Source organism: Nuphar pumila, chromosome 4 (genome assembly GCF_984573655.1).
Source record: "Nuphar pumila chromosome 4, dmNupPumi1.hap1.1, whole genome shotgun sequence".
In the NCBI taxonomy this organism is placed as follows: Eukaryota; Viridiplantae; Streptophyta; class Magnoliopsida; order Nymphaeales; family Nymphaeaceae; genus Nuphar; species Nuphar pumila.
In genome coordinates, this window is record NC_143252.1 from 38,156,988 (window position 1) to 38,167,818 (window position 10,831).

Below are 10,831 nucleotides of genomic sequence, written 5' to 3' on the forward strand. Positions count from 1 at the left end.
TGTTCTATATGTGGATACATGGCTCGGTAATATAAGTATTTGTGGTTTGCAGACGATTTGATCTGGAGTTGCAAAGCAAAGTTTCACATCTCACTAATGCAGAAGTACAAAAAGAACGTGAAACTAAGTTTGTGGAGTGGTTGAAACAGTTGGTAAAGAATCTAACATAAATTTTGTACTTATAAACAACACTAAGTTACTTAATTGATCGTGATCACAATAATTGTTTATGTCTGTGCGTAGGTTCGCCATGGTGATGTTAAAGATCAAGGAATATGTGATTTAGAAAATGGTCCGACCAAAGTTGTGCAATGCTACAACGGGTATATCGTAAATGGTTATCGATTCCATACAAAAGACTACGGTATAAACAAATCAACGATAAATAGTGGCGTGTGTGTCAAGGGTAGCAGCTACGGTGAAAATGAACATGATTACTACGGTGTTATAGAGGAAATAATGGAGTTGACTTACTTAGGCATGAATAACAGGGTTACGGTATTCAAGTGTCATTGGTTTGATCCAACTGCAACAAGACTCGACAAAGCTTCAGGCATTGTGGAGGTGAATCATAAATCCAGGTTTGGAACATATGAACCATTCATATTAGCCTCGCAAGCTCAACAAGTTTATTATACTTCATATCCGAGTATAAAAAAGTCAGATAGAAATGAATGGTGGGCAGTTTGCAAGGTGAAATCCAAACTATACCCCGAGTATGATCAGTTACAAGAAGATGAGTTAGCTGAAGACAGTGATTACTATCAATCAGATGATGTCTATGACTTCGCTTATGGTCACGATGTTGCGCATGATATGCATGTCATATCTCCATTGGCTGATGAAACATTCATAGAGGAATGTGATCCAAATGATGTACCAAGTGGATGGGCAAACAATGAAGAAGAAGAAGAAGAAGAAGAAGAAAGTCAAACTAGTGACGAGGAAGAATTCTCAAGCTAGTGAGCAAAATCTTATACTAGAAACCTCTATTTAAATGCATTGTAATACTTGATGTGAGTTGTATTGCAATACTTGGTGTGAATGATTAAAAATTTTATTTCAATGTATTGTAATACTTGATACGAATGATTCGAATGCATTGTAATACTTGATGTGAATGATTTCAATTATCTGAATGTATTATAATTTATGCAATTAACGAATGATTTGAATTAGTGCAATACTTGATGTCAATGATTTGAATTATTTGAATGCATTGCAATGCTTGATGTGAATGACTTGAATGCATTGTAATACTTGATGTGAATTATTTGAATGTATTGTATGACATATGTTATTTGTTAGAATATGGTTCGTGGAGGTTATAGTGGTCGCTCATCCAGTAGTAGCCAGGCTCAACCTTCATCTTCACGGGCTCCTGTGATAGGTATATCATATAACTAATTAGATGCTTGATTAGTTCAAATGCACATTCTGAGAACTTGGTGTGTATTTTTTTACAGATGATGTTGCGCCTGTACACGACCCACCTACACCAGTTGATCGCACAAGTCAACAGCCAACACAGGAAACAGGGTCTTCATAGGCTGGCACAAGAAGACTCATTCGAATAGTGTATATCGATAATCGACCGTAAGTATTTTGTTTTCAATTATTGCATATCTTTTAAATATTTTATATTGATATTTACTGTGTAACAATTCATGTGCAGCATGAGGTTTGAGCCACAAGAAGTAGTACGGGAGATTAGGAATTCACTTCTTCAACATCTACCAGGACCAGTTGCTCAATGGAAAGAGTACCCAAAGGAGGTATTAGACAGATTGTGGTCCTCATTCATGGTATACAGTTGTTCCTCATAGTTAATGTGTTTCATATTTAATTTATTTAAGCAATGTCTACTAACTTTCTGAAAATATTTGTAGGCTTCGAATCGCTTTGCAACTACGGTGGAAGAAAATGATGCAAGGAAGGTGTGGCAGAAGGTGGCTGCCAATCGATTTGCAGACATGCTGCACACTATGAAGACTGCAGCAAAAAAAGCATCTGGCGTAGTAGATGATCCATTATTGTGGAAGGGCCATGGTCCTATTACTATCAGGAGAGATTACTGGGATGAAATGTGCGATATGTGGGCGGGAGATGCATTTAAAAATCGCTCTGCGAAGGCTTCACAAAATCGATCGAAGATGCCCGAAGCCCATCTACACACAGGTGGATCTAAGACATTTGGGAGCCACCTAAAGAAAATGGTAACTCATCAATATATAATATTAATTTTATAAGTATAGTTGCAAATTTGTGTACTAAATCTTTTATCATTTAACTTCGCAGGAAGCAGAAAAAGGAGGCAGTGTACCATATAAGGATGTGTTTGTAGAAACACATAAACGGAAGACCACGGGAGTCTTCGTATCAGAGAAGGCGAGAACGACAACGGTATGTATTAATTCTATTAATAATCATTGCAATATATATGCAAGTCATCATAATGTTATCATTAATTATTAATGAATACTTTAAACATTATTTTGTAGGAGGCATATGAGCAACAAATGGTAGAGCGATATGGTGAAGACGCTACTCAGCATCCATCATTTGATCCTACAGCATGGGTGACTGCAGCAGGTGAACCCAAAAAAGGTCGCGTGTTCGGGTTTGGGAGTAATATGAACACTTCACCAGTTATTGGTTCTTCCAGTTACGGCTCACCAACTTCTTGCGCCGACATAAGCTCCAAGCAGCCGACTATTCTTTCCGGTGATGATGTACGCGAGATCATTAATGAATCACTGAATAACTACTTCCAATACACCGTCGCCCCCTTTCTCCGAAATGAGATCAAGGCCGCTGTTCAGGATAGGGGATCTTCGATTCCAGGTCCCTCTCAGGTATAATCACATATATAGTTTTTTTGACTATCTTAAAGCACATCTGAGCATGGTAGAATCACATATAGAGTTTTTCTAGATGCCTTAGAACACATATGAACATGCTATAATCACATATTCAATTTTTTTACTGCCTTAGCACACATATGAGCATGATAGAATCACATATAAAATTTTTGGCTTTGCCTGCCTTAGAGCACATATGAGCATGCTATATTCACATATTCAATTTTTTTACTGCCTTAGCACACATACGAGCATGATCGAATCACATATATAGTTTTTTGCCTGCCTTAAAGCACATCTGAGCATGGTAGAATCACATATAGAGTTTTTTTATATGCCTTAGAACACATATGAACATGCTATAATCACATATTCAATTTTTTGACTGCCTTAGCACACATATGAGCATGATAGAATCACATATATATATATTTAACTTTTTGTCTGTCTTAGAGCACATATGAGCATGATAGAATCACATATAAAGTTTTTTTGATTGCATTAGAACACATATGAGCATGCTATAATCACATATTCAGTTTTTTGACTGCCTAAGAACACATATGAGCATATTATAATCACATATTCTGTTTTTTGACTGCCTTAGCACACATATGAGCATGCTATAATAAAATATAGAGTTTTTTAACTGCCTTAGAACACATATGAACATGTTATATATCATTTATGATAGAATCACATATAAAATTTTTGGCTTTGCCTGCCTTAGAGCACATATGAGCATGCTATATTCACATATTCAATTTTTTTACTGCCTTAGCACACATACGAGCATGATCGAATCACATATATAGTTTTTTGCCTGCCTTAAAGCACATCTGAGCATGGTAGAATCACATATAGAGTTTTTTTAGATGCCTTAGAACACATATGAACATGCTATAATCACATATTTAATTTTTTGACTGCCTTAGCACACATATGAGCATGATAGAATCACATATAGAGTTTTTTTATTGCCTTAGATCACACATGAGCACATGATAGAATCACATATAGTGTGTAATTTATTTCATTATATTTTGTTTATCAATACTGACTGTTCTTTTCTTGTGTAGGCTGCTAGCGATAATCAGGGTAGTGGAGCTGAAGGGACAGATAAAGACAATGAACAAGAAGACGCACAAAATCTTGGCGATGATTAGAGGACTTTGTTGAAGAAGTTCTATTTTTTTTATTTTTCCTAATTGTAATTGTTGAATTGTAAATAATTAAACTTCTTAGTTTTAAGGTGGAACGATTAATTATTATAGATACTTGTTATATGAATTTTTTTGTGTGGTTTGTTTTTTATTTACAGGAAATATAAATTGTACAGGAAATATAAATTGTACAGTTCTCCGTAATTAATTTTTAAATAAATTTTTTTTTATTTTTTTTCGTTTTTGCGACGGATTAGCGACGGATGATTCCGTCGCTATTCATATTATTCTAGCGACGGCTTAGCGACGGAATTAAATCCGTCGCCACGCCGTGGTCGCCGTTTAGTACCGGCGGATTGGCGACGGAATATAGCGCTCGTTATTCCGTCGCAATTAGCGACGGACTTGGCGACGGAATTATTCCGTCGCCAGTTAGCGTCGAAATATTTGCGACGTAAGCATACTGTCGCCGCGTTGTCGCTAATCCGTCGCTAACATGGTTAGCGACGGATTAGCGACGGAAGGTGGTCGTCGCTAATCTACTGCTTTGTTGTAGTGCCCTGCCACTTTTTTTCATGGAGGGGGGTGACCCCCTGCCTCATTTTTTTTCTGGCAGAAGGTTGCCCCTTCTGCCTCGTTTTTTTTTTTTTACAGGGGGGGCGACAGGTCGTAGGGCGCCTGGCGGTCGCCGGGTTCCTGAACCACGACATCACCCCGTGCCTGCCGCTCTGGGGGACGATCACTACATTTTTTTGATATGAATGTTTTCAATGTATTGTAATGTTTGATATGATTATATTTATGCTTGCATGTAATTACTTTCAATTTGATTATGACTTATATATAAAATTGTATAATGAAAGCATACTTCAAATGAATGTATCGTGTTATGAATAGTTTGCACATGAAAATATTAAGTTATCAATGCATGCATCATAATTCTTGTGATTGTATGACATCATATATTGCATAATAAATTTGATATTTTCTTCATCATAACATTCTGATGATTCTCTTTTAACTAATTAGAATATTATTCATAACATCATACGACAAAATGACTGTAAACCGTGAATGGATGTACCGTAGGATAGTTGACAATGAGTTATTGCATGAATATATAGATGGTTTTGAAAGTTTTATTGAATTTACAACGGCAAGTGTCAGTACAATGGATCCCACAGGTCGGATTAGGTGTCCCTGCAAGATTTGTAAGAAGAATCGATTTGTAGAACATCATCACTATTGTTTGTCTGCTAGAAAAGATTTTTCCGCCAGCATTTTTCGATGTTATGGAACATTTGATCATACATTTGCCATATGAACTAAGGGTTGGTGGTTCTGTGCAATATCGGTGGATGTACCCATTTGAAAGGTATATATTTTCTTATATTTGTCTCTTCAATGACAGATATTTCAAATTTGAAATATATATTTTTGACAGATACGTGTTTGACCTAAAAAAAAGGTTCGTAATAAAGCAAGAGTAGAAGGCTCTATTTATGAGGCTTACACTTTAGAAGAGATTTCAAATTTCTCATCTATGTACTTTAAACCTCACATTCCAACACGTTACAAATGCCCGCTTCGTAACGATGATGGAGAACAACTGTAGCTGATAAACTGTCGATATTTCAACCACTTAGGCATGCATTTGGTAGTTGTCGATCAAGACTCTTGGCAAATTGAGAGCAAGATGCAACACACATCTATATTCTTTTTAATTGCTCAGTGATTGACCCATGCATTGAGTAAGTATATGTAGACGCAACACAATTCTAAATCCTTTTATGTTCTATACGTGCATACATGGTTCGGTAATATAAGTATTTATGGTTTGTAGATGATTTGATCTGGAGTTGCGAAGAGAAGTTTCACATCTCATTGATGCAGAAGTACAAAAAGAATGTGAAACTAAGTTTGTAGAGTGGTTGAAAAAGTTGGTAAGGACGCTCACATAAATTGTGTACTTGTAAACAACACTAAGTTACTTAATTGATCATGATCACAATCATTGTTTATGTTAATGTATGAGAATACAAGTGTTCTTATTTTTGAAGTACGGATTCCATGCTAGGCATGGTAGTAGTTAGCGGGATATTGGAGTGTGTTTGTTGCAGGTACATGTTTGACATTTTTTTGATATGAATGTTTTTGATGTATTGCAATGTTTGATGTGATTGTATTCATGCTTGCATGTAGTTACTTCCAATTTTATTATGACTTACATGTGAAATTGTATAATGAATGCATGCTCCAAATGAATGTATCGTGTTATGAATAGTTTGCGCATGAAAATATTAAGTTATCAATACATGCATCATAATTCTTGTGATTGTATGACATCATATATTGCATGATAAATTTGATATTTTCCACATCATAACATTCTGATGATTCTCTTTTAACTGGTTAGGATATTATTCGTAACATCATACGACAAAATGACTGCAAACCGTGAATAGATGTACCGTAGGATAGTTGACAATGTGTTGTCGCATAAATATATAAATGGTGTTGAAAGTTTTATTGAATTTGTAATGGTAAGTGTCAGTACAGTGGATTCCACAGATCGGATTAGGTGTCCCTACAAGATTTGTAAGAACAATCGATTTGTAGAACAATCGATTTGTAGAACCTCATCACTACTCTTTGTATGCTAGAAAAGATTTTTCCGCCAGCATTTTTCGATGTTGTGGAACATTTGATCGTACATTTGCCATATGAACTAAGGGTTGGTGGTCCTGTGCAATATTGATGGATGTACCCATTTGAAAGGTATATATTTTCTTATATTTGTCTCTTCAATGACAGATATTTCAAATTTGAAATGTATATTTTTGACAGATACATGTTTGACCTTAAAAAAAAGGTCCGTAATAAAGCAAGAGTAGAAGGCTCTATTTATGAGGCTTACACTTTAAAAGAGATTTCAAATTTCTCATCTATGTACTTTAAACCTCACATTCCAACACGTTACAAATGCCCGCTTCATAACGATGATGGAGAACAACTGTAGCTGATAAACTGTCGATATTTCAACCACTTAGGCATGCATTTGGTAGTTGTCGATCAAGACTCTTGGCAAATTGAGAGCAAGACGTAGCACACATCTATATTCTTTTTAATTGCTCAGCGATCGACCCATACATCGAGTAAGTATATGTAGATGCAACACAATTCTAAATCCTTTTATGTTCTATACGTGTATACATGGTTCGGTAATATAAGTATTTGTAGTTTGTAGACAATTTGATTTGGAGTTGTGAAGATAAGTTTCACATCTCACTAATGCAAAAGTACAAAAAGAACGTGAAACTAAGTTTGTGGAGTGATTGAAAGAGTTGGTAAGGACGCTTACATAAATTGTGTACTTGTAAACAACACTAAGTTACTTAATTGGTCGTGATCACAATCATTGTTTATGTTTATAGGTCCGCCATGGTGATGTTAAAGATCAAGGAATATGTGATATACAAAATTGTCCGACCAAAGTTGTGCAATGTTACAACGGGTACATCATAAATGGTTTTCGATTTCATACAAAAGACAACGATATAAACAAATCAACGATGAATAGTGGTGTGTGTGTCAAGGGTAGCAGCTACGGTAAAAATAAACATGATTACTATGGTGTTATAGAGGAAATAATGGAGTTGACTTACTTAGGCATAAATAATAAGGTAACTTTATTCAAGTGTCATTGGTTTGATCCAACTGCAACAAGAGTCGACAAAGCCTCAGGCATTATGGAGGTGAATCATAAATCAAGGTTTGGAACATATAAACCATTCATATTAGCCTCGCAAGCTCAACAAGTTTATTATACTTCATATCTGAGTACAAAAAAGTCAAATAGAAATGAATAGTGGGCAATTTGCAAGGTGAAGTCCAAACTATACCCTGAATATGATAAGTTACAGGAAGACAAGTTAACTGAAGAGAGTGATTACTATCAATCAGATGATATCTATGACTTCTTCTATGGTCACGATGTTGCACATGATATGCATGTCATATCTCCATTGGTCGATGAAACATTCATAAAAGAATGTGATCCAAATGATATACCAAGTGGATGGGCAAACAATGAAGAAGAAGAAGAATATGAAAGTCAAACAAGTGATAAGGAAGAATTCTCAAGCTAGTGAGCAAAATCTTGTAATACAAACCTCTATTTGAATGTGTTCCAATATTTTAAATGTATTGTAATACTTGATGTGAATGATTTAAATTATTTGAATATATAGAAATGTATAACAATGATTTGAATGATTTGAATATATTGCAATACTTGATGTGAATGATTTAAATTATTTGAATGTATTGCAATACTTGATGTGAATGATTTGAATATATTTCAATACTTGATGCGAATGATTTGAATGTCTTGCAATGATTTGAATGATTTGCAGGTATTCCAATGATTTGAATAATTTGAATGTATTGCAATACTTGATTTGAATTATTTGAATGTATTGAAATGTATTGCAATGATTTGAATTATTTGCAGGTATTCCAATGATTTGAATGTATTGCAATACTTGATTTCAATTATTTGAATGTATTGAAATACTTGATGTGAATGATTTGAAACAATTTGAATATATTGCATGACATTTTTTATTTGTTAGAATATGGTTCGTGGATCTTACAGTGGTCGTTCATCCAGTAGTAGTCAGTCTCAGCCTTCATCTTCACGGGCTCCTTTGATAGGTATACCATTTAACTAATTAGATGCTTGATTAGTTGAAATACGCATTATGAGAATTTCTAACGTATTTTTTTATAAATGATGTTTCGCTTGTACATGACCCACCTACACCAGTTGATCATATAAGTCAGAAGCCAACACAGGATGCAGGGTCTTCTCAGTCGGGCACAAGAAGACTCATTCGAATAGTGTATATCGATAATTGACTGTAAGTATTTTGTTTTCACTTATTGCATATTTTATAAATATTATATATTGATATTTACTATGTACCAATTCTTGTATAGTATGAGGTTTGAGCTACAAGAAATAGTACGCGATATTAGGAATTCACTACTTCAACATCTACCAGGACCGATCGCTCAATGGAAAGAGTATCCAAAAGAGGTGATAGACAGATTGTGGTCCTCATTCACGGTATACAGTTGTTTGTCATAGTTAATGTGTTTCATATTTAATTATTTGTTATAGTCATGTCTACTAACTTTCTGAAAATATTTATAGGCTTTGAATTGCTTTGCGACTACGATGAAGGAACATGATGCAAGGAAGGTGTGGAAGAAGGTGGCTGCCAATCGATTTGCAGACATGCTGCACAATATGAAGACTGCAGCAAGAAAAGCATCTGGCGGGATAGATGATTCACTGCAGTGGAAGGGCCATAGACTTCCTACTATCAGATCAAATGTTTGGAATGCAATGTGTGACAAGTTGTCTGGGGATACATTTCAAAACCGCTCAGCGAAGGCTGCACAAAATTGAGCAAAAATGCCTGAATCCCATCTACACACAGGTGGATCTAGGACTTTTGGGAGCCATCTGAAGAAAATGGTAACTCATCAATATATAAACAAATCAATTTTATAAGTATTGTTGCAAACATGTTAACTAAATCTTTTATCATTTCACTTTGCTGGAAGCAGAAAAAGGAGGCATTGTACCATACAAGGATGTGTTTGTTCAAACGCATAAACGTAAGACCACGGGAGAGTTCGTATCAGAGAAGGCGAGAACGACAATGGTATGTATTTATTATATTAATAATCATTGTAATATACAAGTTATCATAAACATTGTAATTCTTAATTATTAATTCATATTGTGAACATTATTTTGTAGAAGTCATATGAGCAACAGATGGTAGAGCGATATGACGATGACTCTACTCACCATCCATCATTTGATCCTGCAGCATGGGAGACTGCAGCAGGTGAACCCAAAAAGGGTCGTGTGTTCGGGTTTGGGAGTAATATGAACACCTCACCAGTCATTACTTCCTCCAATCACGGCTCAGAGACTTCTTCCGTCAACATCAGCTCCAAGCATCCGACTGATTCTTGGGATGATATACGCCAGATCGTTAAGGACACAATGCGTGACTACTTTCATAAAACAATTGTCGACATTCTCCAGGATGAGTTCAATAGTTTTTTGCAGAACAGAGGAGCTTCGTTTGCAGGTGCCTCTCAGGTATGAAAGTTTCATGTGATGTATTACATGTCGTTAGATTTCATATAACTTTGATTGCCTTAACTTAGGTGCAGTGCATATAATTTATTTCAGTATATTTTGTTTATCAATACTAACCTTTTATATAATATTTCAGTATAATATTTTTACTGCCTTAGAACACATATGAGCATGATAGAATCATATATACAGTTTTTTTACTGCCTTTGAACACATATGAGCACGATAGAATCACATATACAATTTTTTTACTGCCTTAGAACACATATGAGCATGGTAGAATCACATATACAGCTTTTTTACTGCCTTAGAGCACATATGAGCATGGTAGAATCACATATACATTTTTTTTTACTGCCTTAGAGCACATATAAGCAGAATATAATCGCATATATGATTTTTTGCCTACCTTAGAACACATATGAGCATGGTAGAACCACATATACAGTTTTTTGACTGCCTTAGAGCACATATAAACATGATAGAATCACATATACAATTTTTTTGACTGCTTTATAATACATATGAGCATGATATAATCACATATACAATTTTTTGCCTGGCTTAGAACACATATGAACATGATAGAATCACATATAAAGTTTTTTGACTGCCTTAGGCTC